The following is an 8,053-nucleotide window of genomic DNA, read 5'->3' on the forward strand; positions in this document are numbered from 1 at the left end:
GGCACCTGTTACTTTGACAATTTCATAGCAAATGAAAAAAAAACAGCCTATAGTGTTTACACTGCTCTAAGAAGACAATAGGAATAATGGATGAACTGAATCATATTTAAACACTGATGAAGGGAGGGGAAAGATTAAGTGATAAGGAGAAAAAGAGCACAAAATAAAAGCCTTATGATAAATATAAACATTATAGAAAGAATGACAGGAACGTTTAAAAAACAAACATCCTACCTTGCTGCTAGTCTTGAAACTACCATAAAATCAAAGGAGAAAGAAAAGGAAGAAGGTTCTGCCAATACTGAACTGCTAACATTTTGGTACCCAAAGAGAGAGTTAACTCTGCATCAGCCTCTTTAATAAACATATTAAAATGAAAATAAATTCAAAATTAAAGATAAAAATATTCATGCTATCTATGTACTAAAATGCTTTAACATGATTATAATATAGGAGAATACTTATAAAATGAATAAATGCAAGTCAATAAACAGTCTGACAATCATACAAAACAAATCCCATAAAAAATTTGAAAGGAAACACTAAAATATTTATAGCTGTCTGCCTTGGAAGATTAAACTACAGGATATATGTTTTACTATACACAGTGTTCATTTTCCAAAAATAAATAGATTATCTCTAATACATCTCATTTATTTAAATATGCATAATTTAGTCTGGAATGTGTTTTTGTACTTACATCTCAATTATTCATAGGGTAGAGTGTTAGTGGAGAGAATCTGGTCTGAGAGCCAGGGATCCAGGGCTCTACTTTTCGTTTTGCTACTTATTAGCTCTGTAACTTTGGTCACATAATTGATCTTCCCTGAATCCTTGTTGCATCATTTGTAAAATGAGCAGCCTGAACAAGGTGACCTCTTGGTCTCTTCAAGCTCTAGAAATGCTTAAATATTTCACTGAAGAAATAAGTGAGGGCATAACCCACAGCAAATAGTGATGCAGTTTTATTTACTGTTTATATTTTCAAACTGAGGCACTATTTCAATTCTAAATATCAAGTAGCGTAATGAGCATAATAAAATTAAAACTACAGATTTATCAATATTCTTGACAAGAACCATCACAGGTGCCTCCAAGCATTTAAACAACTGGAATTGTTCACGAACTCTGATGATTTCTCAGAAGTTCATACTATCAACATGACATCTAAACAATGGCCATCACAGAATTACTATACTTAAAATTTAGGGTTGAAATTTTTTAAATAAAATTTATTTTATGTATTTATAGGTTTGAATTATTTCTTGCAAAAGAGTTGAAGAAAATCATATTCCATTCAGGATAGTGCTCATAGGTCTCAGTATGAGTAAGATATGGACCAAAAGTTTCAAGTCTTTGGAATACAATCTTAATGCAATTTGCTGCAGCTCTTACAACACTGGCCCAGGAATTTTTTCAGGCCACTGTGGCTAACTGACAAGGCATTTAGCTCCCTGAGTCACCTTACAGGGAAGGCGCAAGACTATTCTGAAACTTGTTCTGCCCACTGCATATGAAACGCACTGTTTGCCAGGGACTGTCACATAGCTTCTCTCTGCTCCTGTCTCATTATGTTCACCAAGTATATGATTTTAAAAATACAACACTTCTTCTACTAGGCACATTAAGGGCCTCATTATTCAAAACAGTTTACAAAAATTGTACAAAAGATATTGTGTTGGAAGTCCAAATCCTAGAGTCAAAAACATACTACACTGGTATCAAACATGTATCTCCACAGCTGTTGCTCCTTGACCCCTCACACTTGACTATAAACAGCAGGAACTCACCTTGTCCTTGCAGGGCCTTTGGCAGTTTTGTGCTGCACATACAGCACTCTCATCATCAGACTCCTCTGCTCCTGACCAGTCATACTTTGAGGGGACGTCCAGCACTATTTTCCCCTCTTTTCTTCTCAGTGCTCTCTTTCACAAGTGCAACTTTGGCTGCAGCAGCCTTCCCCTTCTTTTTCTTTCTCTCTTCTTTTGCTAGTTTCTTGGCCAGTTTATTCATCTCCTTTGATTTGTCTGCATTTAATCTTAATTTCTTCTTTTTAGGTTTGTCCATTTTCTTTAACTCCTTGGACTTCTGTTTTCCTTCTCCAAAAAGCTGCTCTGCCTTTTCTAGCTTCCGCTTCCGTTTCTTCTCTGAAGAGTCCTTTCTGTTAACTTTCAGTGGTCTCTCTTCCATGCTGTCATCCTTCAAAAATACAAAATTAGGAAAACTTTAAAGCAAGACAGTTAAAAAACCAGTGTTACTCTCTTTTATGGGACACCTAGAATACACATTCAGAGACAGAAAGTTGAACAGAGGTTACCAGAGGCTGAAGGGAAGAAGAAACGGAGATTTCTTTAGTGGGTATAGTTTCTGTTGGGGATAACTAAAAAATTCTGGGAAAGAAGAGTGGTGACAGTTGTTCCAACTGAATTGTCTACCTAAAAAGGGCTATAATGGTAAATTGTATGTTATGGATATTATGCTACAATAAAAAAAGATTTATGGGCTGGGTGCGGTGGTTCACACCTGTAATCCCACCACTTTGGGAGGCTGAGGCAGTTGGATCACTTGAAGTCAGGAGTTTGAGATCAGCCTGGCCAACATGGTGAAACCCTATCTCTACTAAAAATACAAAAATTAGCTGGGTGTGGTGGCACATGCCTGTAGTTCCAGCTACTTGGAAGGCTGAGGCAGAAGAATGGCTTGATCACAGGAGGCAGCAGTTGCAGTGAGCCGAGATCAAGCCATTGCACTCCAGCCTGGGCAACAGAAAGACTCTGTCTCAAAAAAAAAAAAAAAAAAGATTTATGTTATTCTAAAGATATTTAAAAGACATTTTAAGAAGGCAAGTATACTATTCAATGAAGATAACAGTAGAAAATAATGACAAGTCTGAAATGAAATATTTAACTTATTTTCAGCTTACTAGGGGAAAAAGGGCACCAAAAAATTTCATTGTTAACATAACATATTAACACAGTCTGTAGCATCTCTGTTAAAGATGAAAACAGAGGACAATCCAAGATGGCCGTTTAGGAACAGCTCAGGATCGCAGCTCCCAGTGAAAGCGCAGAGGGTGAGTGGACGCCGCGTTTTTATTGCCCACAGACTAGGAAATTCCCGGGCGGAGGTGCTCCACGGTCGCCAGCGCGGCTGTTTAGGCTAGCGCGGCTGTGCCGGCCAGCGCCACTGCTTTGCCCCGCGCGGCTGCTTTGTTGGCGCCCCGGAGCCGCGGTTCTCCGTACAAAATACACCAGTCCGGGGGCCCTTTTGGCTGGCGATTGGAGCCACGGGAAGTCGCCCATATGCCGGTTCAAAAAAGGGGACTGAGCAGAGAACCAGGACAGTAGATTCCAGGGCAAAAAAAAAAAAAAAAAGCGCCACAAACCTCAGTGCCGCTGTTTAAGCCAGCGCAGTGAGTGGCCGCAGGGGAAAACAAGCAGACCCCGGCGCCTCTTCAACAGGCGACTGGAACACCAACTTAAAAAAGGCTCAGAGGCAGGGAGCCAGGCAATCAGGCTCGGCTGGCCCCACCCCCGCAAAAGAACAGCAACCAGAAACTCTGGATTGAGAGTTTCACAGCAAGCGCAGCTGAACCCGGGACGGTCCAGCTCTGTGGGGTAGGGGCGTCCGCCATTACCGAGGCAGCCCGCCGTTGCCGAGGCAACCCGCCATTGCTGAGGCAGCCCGCCGTTGCCAAGGCAACCCGTCACAGAAGAGACTCCGCCCCAACCAGGCGGGCCACCATCACCAAAGCAGTTCTAACTACACCCACATAAACAGGACTGAAGGGAAGTTTACTTGGCAGCGAGGCGGAGCCTACAGCAGCTCAGCAAAGCTGCTATAGGCCGACAGTGACTAGGCTGCCTCCTTGCTGGGCTGGGCAGGTCTGAAGGAAAAAAAAAAAAAGGAAGAAGGCGGCAGCATAACGGAAACTCATAAATAAAGCCCTAAATCCCTGGGACAGAGCACCTGGGAACAAAAAGCAGTTTATGAGTTCTGCTGCAGCAGACCTAAAAGTACCTGCCCAGCAGCTCTGAATGAAAGACAACAGAGCTCGCAGCTTACCATTTTAGCTCCTATAAAGAAGAGACCGTCTCCTCAAGCAGCTCCCTGACCCCTATATATCCAAAAAGACACCTCATAAAAGAGAGATCAGATTGACACTAGGCGGGTATCATTCTGGGATAAAGATAGCAGAAGAAGAAAACTGGTAACAACCCTTGCTGTTCAACAGCTGCTGCAGGTGAACCCCAGGCAAGCAGGGCCTGGAGTGAACCTCAGCAGACCTACAGCAGAGGGGCCAGACTGTCAGAAGGAAAACCAAGAAACAGAAATAACCTCATCATCAACAAACAGAACGTCAATCTGAAAGATTTCAGACCCAATCTGAAAGCCAGCAACTACAAAGTCGACAGGTGGATAAATCCTTAAAGATGGGAAGAAACCAGCGCAAAAAGGATGAAAACACCCGAAACCAGAACACCTCTCCTCCTAAAAGGGATCACAACTCCTCACCAGCAAGGGAACAAGGTTGGATGGAGAACGAGTGTGATGAAATGACAGAATCAGACTTCAGAAGGTGGGTAGTAAGAAACTTCTGTGAACTTAAAGAACATGTTCTAACCAAATGCAAAGAAACTAAGAACGTTGAAAAAAGATTGGACGAAATGCTAACAAGAATGGACAAAATAGAAAGGAATATAAGTGAATTGATGGAGCTGAAAAACGCAACACGAGAACTTCGTGAAGCATGCACAAGTATCAACAGCCGAATGGACCAAGCAGAAGAAAGGATATCAGAGGTCGAAGATCAACTCAATGAAATAAAACGGGAAGGCAAGACTGAAGAAAAAAGGGTAAAAAAGAATGAACAAAGTCTCCAAGAAATGTGGGACTATGTGAAAAGACCTAATCTACGTCTGATAGGCGTACCCGAATGCGACGAAGAGAATGAATCCAAGCTGGAAAATACTCTTCAGGATATTATCCAGGAAAACTTCCCCAACCTAGCAAGGCAGGCAAACATTCAAGTCCAGGAAATACAGAGAACACCACAAAGATATTCGTCAAGAAGAGCAACCCCAAGACACATAATCGTCAGATTCACCAGGGTCGAAATGAAGGAGAAAATACTAAGGGCAGCCAGAGAGAAAGGTCGGGTTACCCATAAAGGGAAGCCCATCAGACTCACAGCAGATCTCTCAGCAGAAACCCTACAAGCCAGAAGAGAATGGGGGCCAATATTCAACATCCTTAAAGAAAAGAACTTTCAACCCAGAATCTCCTCTCCAGCCAAACTAAGCTTCATAAGTGAAGGGAAAATAAAATCCTTTGGGAACATGCAAGTACTCAGAGATTTCGTCACCACCAGGCCAGCTCTACAAGAGCTCCTGAAAGAGGTTCTACACATATAAAGGAACAACAAGTACCAGCTCAACTAAAGGGCAAAACAGCCAGCTAGCACCAAAATGGCAGTATCAAATTCACACATAACAATATTAACCCTAAATGTAAATGGACTAAATGGCCCAATCAAAACACACAGACTGGCAAATTGGATAAAAAGACAAAATCCATCAGTGTGCTGTATCCAGGAAACCCATCTCACATGCAAGGATACACAAAGGCTCAAAATGAAGGGATGGAGGAAGATTTACCAAGCAAATGGAGAGCAAAAAAAAGCAGGAGTTGCAATTCTCATCTCTGATAAATTAGACTTTAAAGCAACAAAGATCATAAGAGACAAAGAGGGACATTACATAATGGTAAAAGGATCAATGGAACAAGAAGAGCTAATGATCCTAAATATATATGCACCCAACAGGAGCACCCAGATACATAAGGCAAGTTCTTAATGACTTACAAAGAGACTTAGACTCCCACACAATAATAGTGGGAGACTTTAACACCCCATTGTCAACATTAGACAGATCAACCAGACAGAAAATTAACAAGGATATCCAGGACTTGAACTCAGACCTGGACCAAGCAAACCTAATAGACATTTACAGAACTCTCCACCCCAAATCCACAGAATATACATTCTTCTCAGCACCACATCACACCTACTCTAAAATTGACCACATAATTGGGAGTAAATCACTCCTCAGCAAATGCAAAAGAACGGAAATCGTAACAAACAGTCTCTCAGACCACAGTGCAATCAAGTTAGAACTCAGAATTCAAAAACTAACTCAGAACCGCACAGCTTCATGGAAACTGAACAACTTGCTCTTGAATGTTGACTGGATAAACAATGAAATGAAGGCAGAAATAAAGATGTTCTTCGAAACCAACGAGAATGAAGACACAACATACCAGAATCTCTGGGACGCATTTAAAGCAGTCTCTAGAGGAAAATATATAGCAATAAGTGCCCACATGAGAAGCAAGGAGAGATCAAAAATTGACACTCTATCGTCAAAACTGAAAGAGGAGCAAGATCAAAAAAACTCAAAGTCTAACAGAAGACAAGAAATAGCTAAGATCAGAGCAGAACTGAAGGAGATAGAGACACAAAAACCCTTCAAAAAATCAATAAATCCAGGAGCTGGTTTTTTGAAAAGATCAACAAAATAGACAGACCACTAGCCAGATTAATAAAAAAGAAAAGAGAGAATAACCAAATTGATGCAATAAAAAATGATAAAGGGGATATCACCACAGATTCCACAGAAATTCAAACCATCATCAGAGATTATTACAAACAACTCTATGCACACAAACTAATAAACCTGGAAGAAATGGATAAATTCCTGGACACTTGCCTCCTGCCAAGCCTAAACCAGGAAGAAGCCGAAACCCTGAACAGACCCATAACAAGGTCTGAAGTTGAGGCAGCAATTAAGAGCTTACCACCCAAAAAAAGCCCAGGTCCAGATGGGTTCACAGCTGAATTCTACCAGACATACAAAGAGGAGCTGGTACCATTTCTTCTGAAACTATTCCAAACAATACAAAAAGAGGGAATTCTTCCCAAATCATTTTATGAGACCAACATCATCCTGATTCCAAAACCCGGCAGAGACTCAACAAGAAAAGAAAACTTCAGGCCAATATCCATGATGAACATAGATGCAAAAATCTTCAATAAAATACTGACAAGCCGATTGCAACAGCACATCAAAAAGCTTATCCACCATGATCAAGTAGGCTTCATCCCGGGGATGCAAGGCTGGTTCAACATACGCAAGTCTATAAACGTAATTCACCACATAAACAGAACCAAAGACAAAAACCACATGATTATCTCAATTGATGCAGAGAAGGCCTTTGACAAAATTCAGCAGCCCTTTATGCTAAAAACACTCAATAAGCTAGGTATCGATGGAACGTATCTCAAAACAATAAAAGCTATTTATGACAAACCAACAGCCAATATCATACTGAATGGGGAAAAACTGGAAGCATTCCCCTTGAAATGTGGCACCAGACAAGGATGCCCGCTCTCACCACTGCTATTCAATATAGTATTAGAAGTTCTAGCCAGAGCAATCAGACAAGAAAAAGAAATAAAGGGCATTCAAATAGGAAAGGAGGAAGTCAAATTGTCTCTATTTGCAGACGAAATGATTGTATATCCAGAAGACCCCATCGTCTCAGCCCCAAACCTCCTGAAGCTGATAAGCAAGTTCAGCAAAGTCTCAGGATACAAAATCAATGTGCAAAAATCACATGCATTCCTATACACCAATAACAGACTTAAAGAGAGCCAAATCAAGAACAAACTTCCATTCACAATTGCCACAAAGAGAATAAAATACCTAGGAATACAACTAACAAGGAATATAAAGGACCTCTTCAAGGAGAACTACAAGCCACTGCTCAACGAAATAAGAGAGGACACAAACAGATGGAGAAACATCCCATGTTCATGGTTAGGAAGAATCAATATCGTGAAAATGGCCATACTGCCCAAAGTAATTTACAGATTCAATGCTATCCCCATCAAGCTACCAATGACCTTCTTTGCAGAACTGGAAAAAACCACCTTAAACTTCATATGGAACCAAAAGAGAGCCCGCATAGCCAAGTCAATTCTAAGCAAAAAGAA

The 8,053-nt window shown here is 41.0% G+C and overlaps 1 pseudogene; it reads right to left on the bottom strand.

Annotated features, from left to right (window-relative positions):
• Nucleotides 1–1,558: 1,558 nt before the first annotated feature.
• Nucleotides 1,559–8,053, bottom strand: part of LOC116544646 — a 55,788-nt pseudogene continuing 49,293 nt past the window's right edge.

The sequence above is a fragment of the Sapajus apella genome, unplaced genomic scaffold (genome assembly GCF_009761245.1).
Source record: "Sapajus apella isolate SASKATOON/1434 unplaced genomic scaffold, GSC_monkey_1.0 scaffold225, whole genome shotgun sequence".
NCBI classification, from domain to species: domain Eukaryota; kingdom Metazoa; phylum Chordata; class Mammalia; order Primates; family Cebidae; genus Sapajus; species Sapajus apella.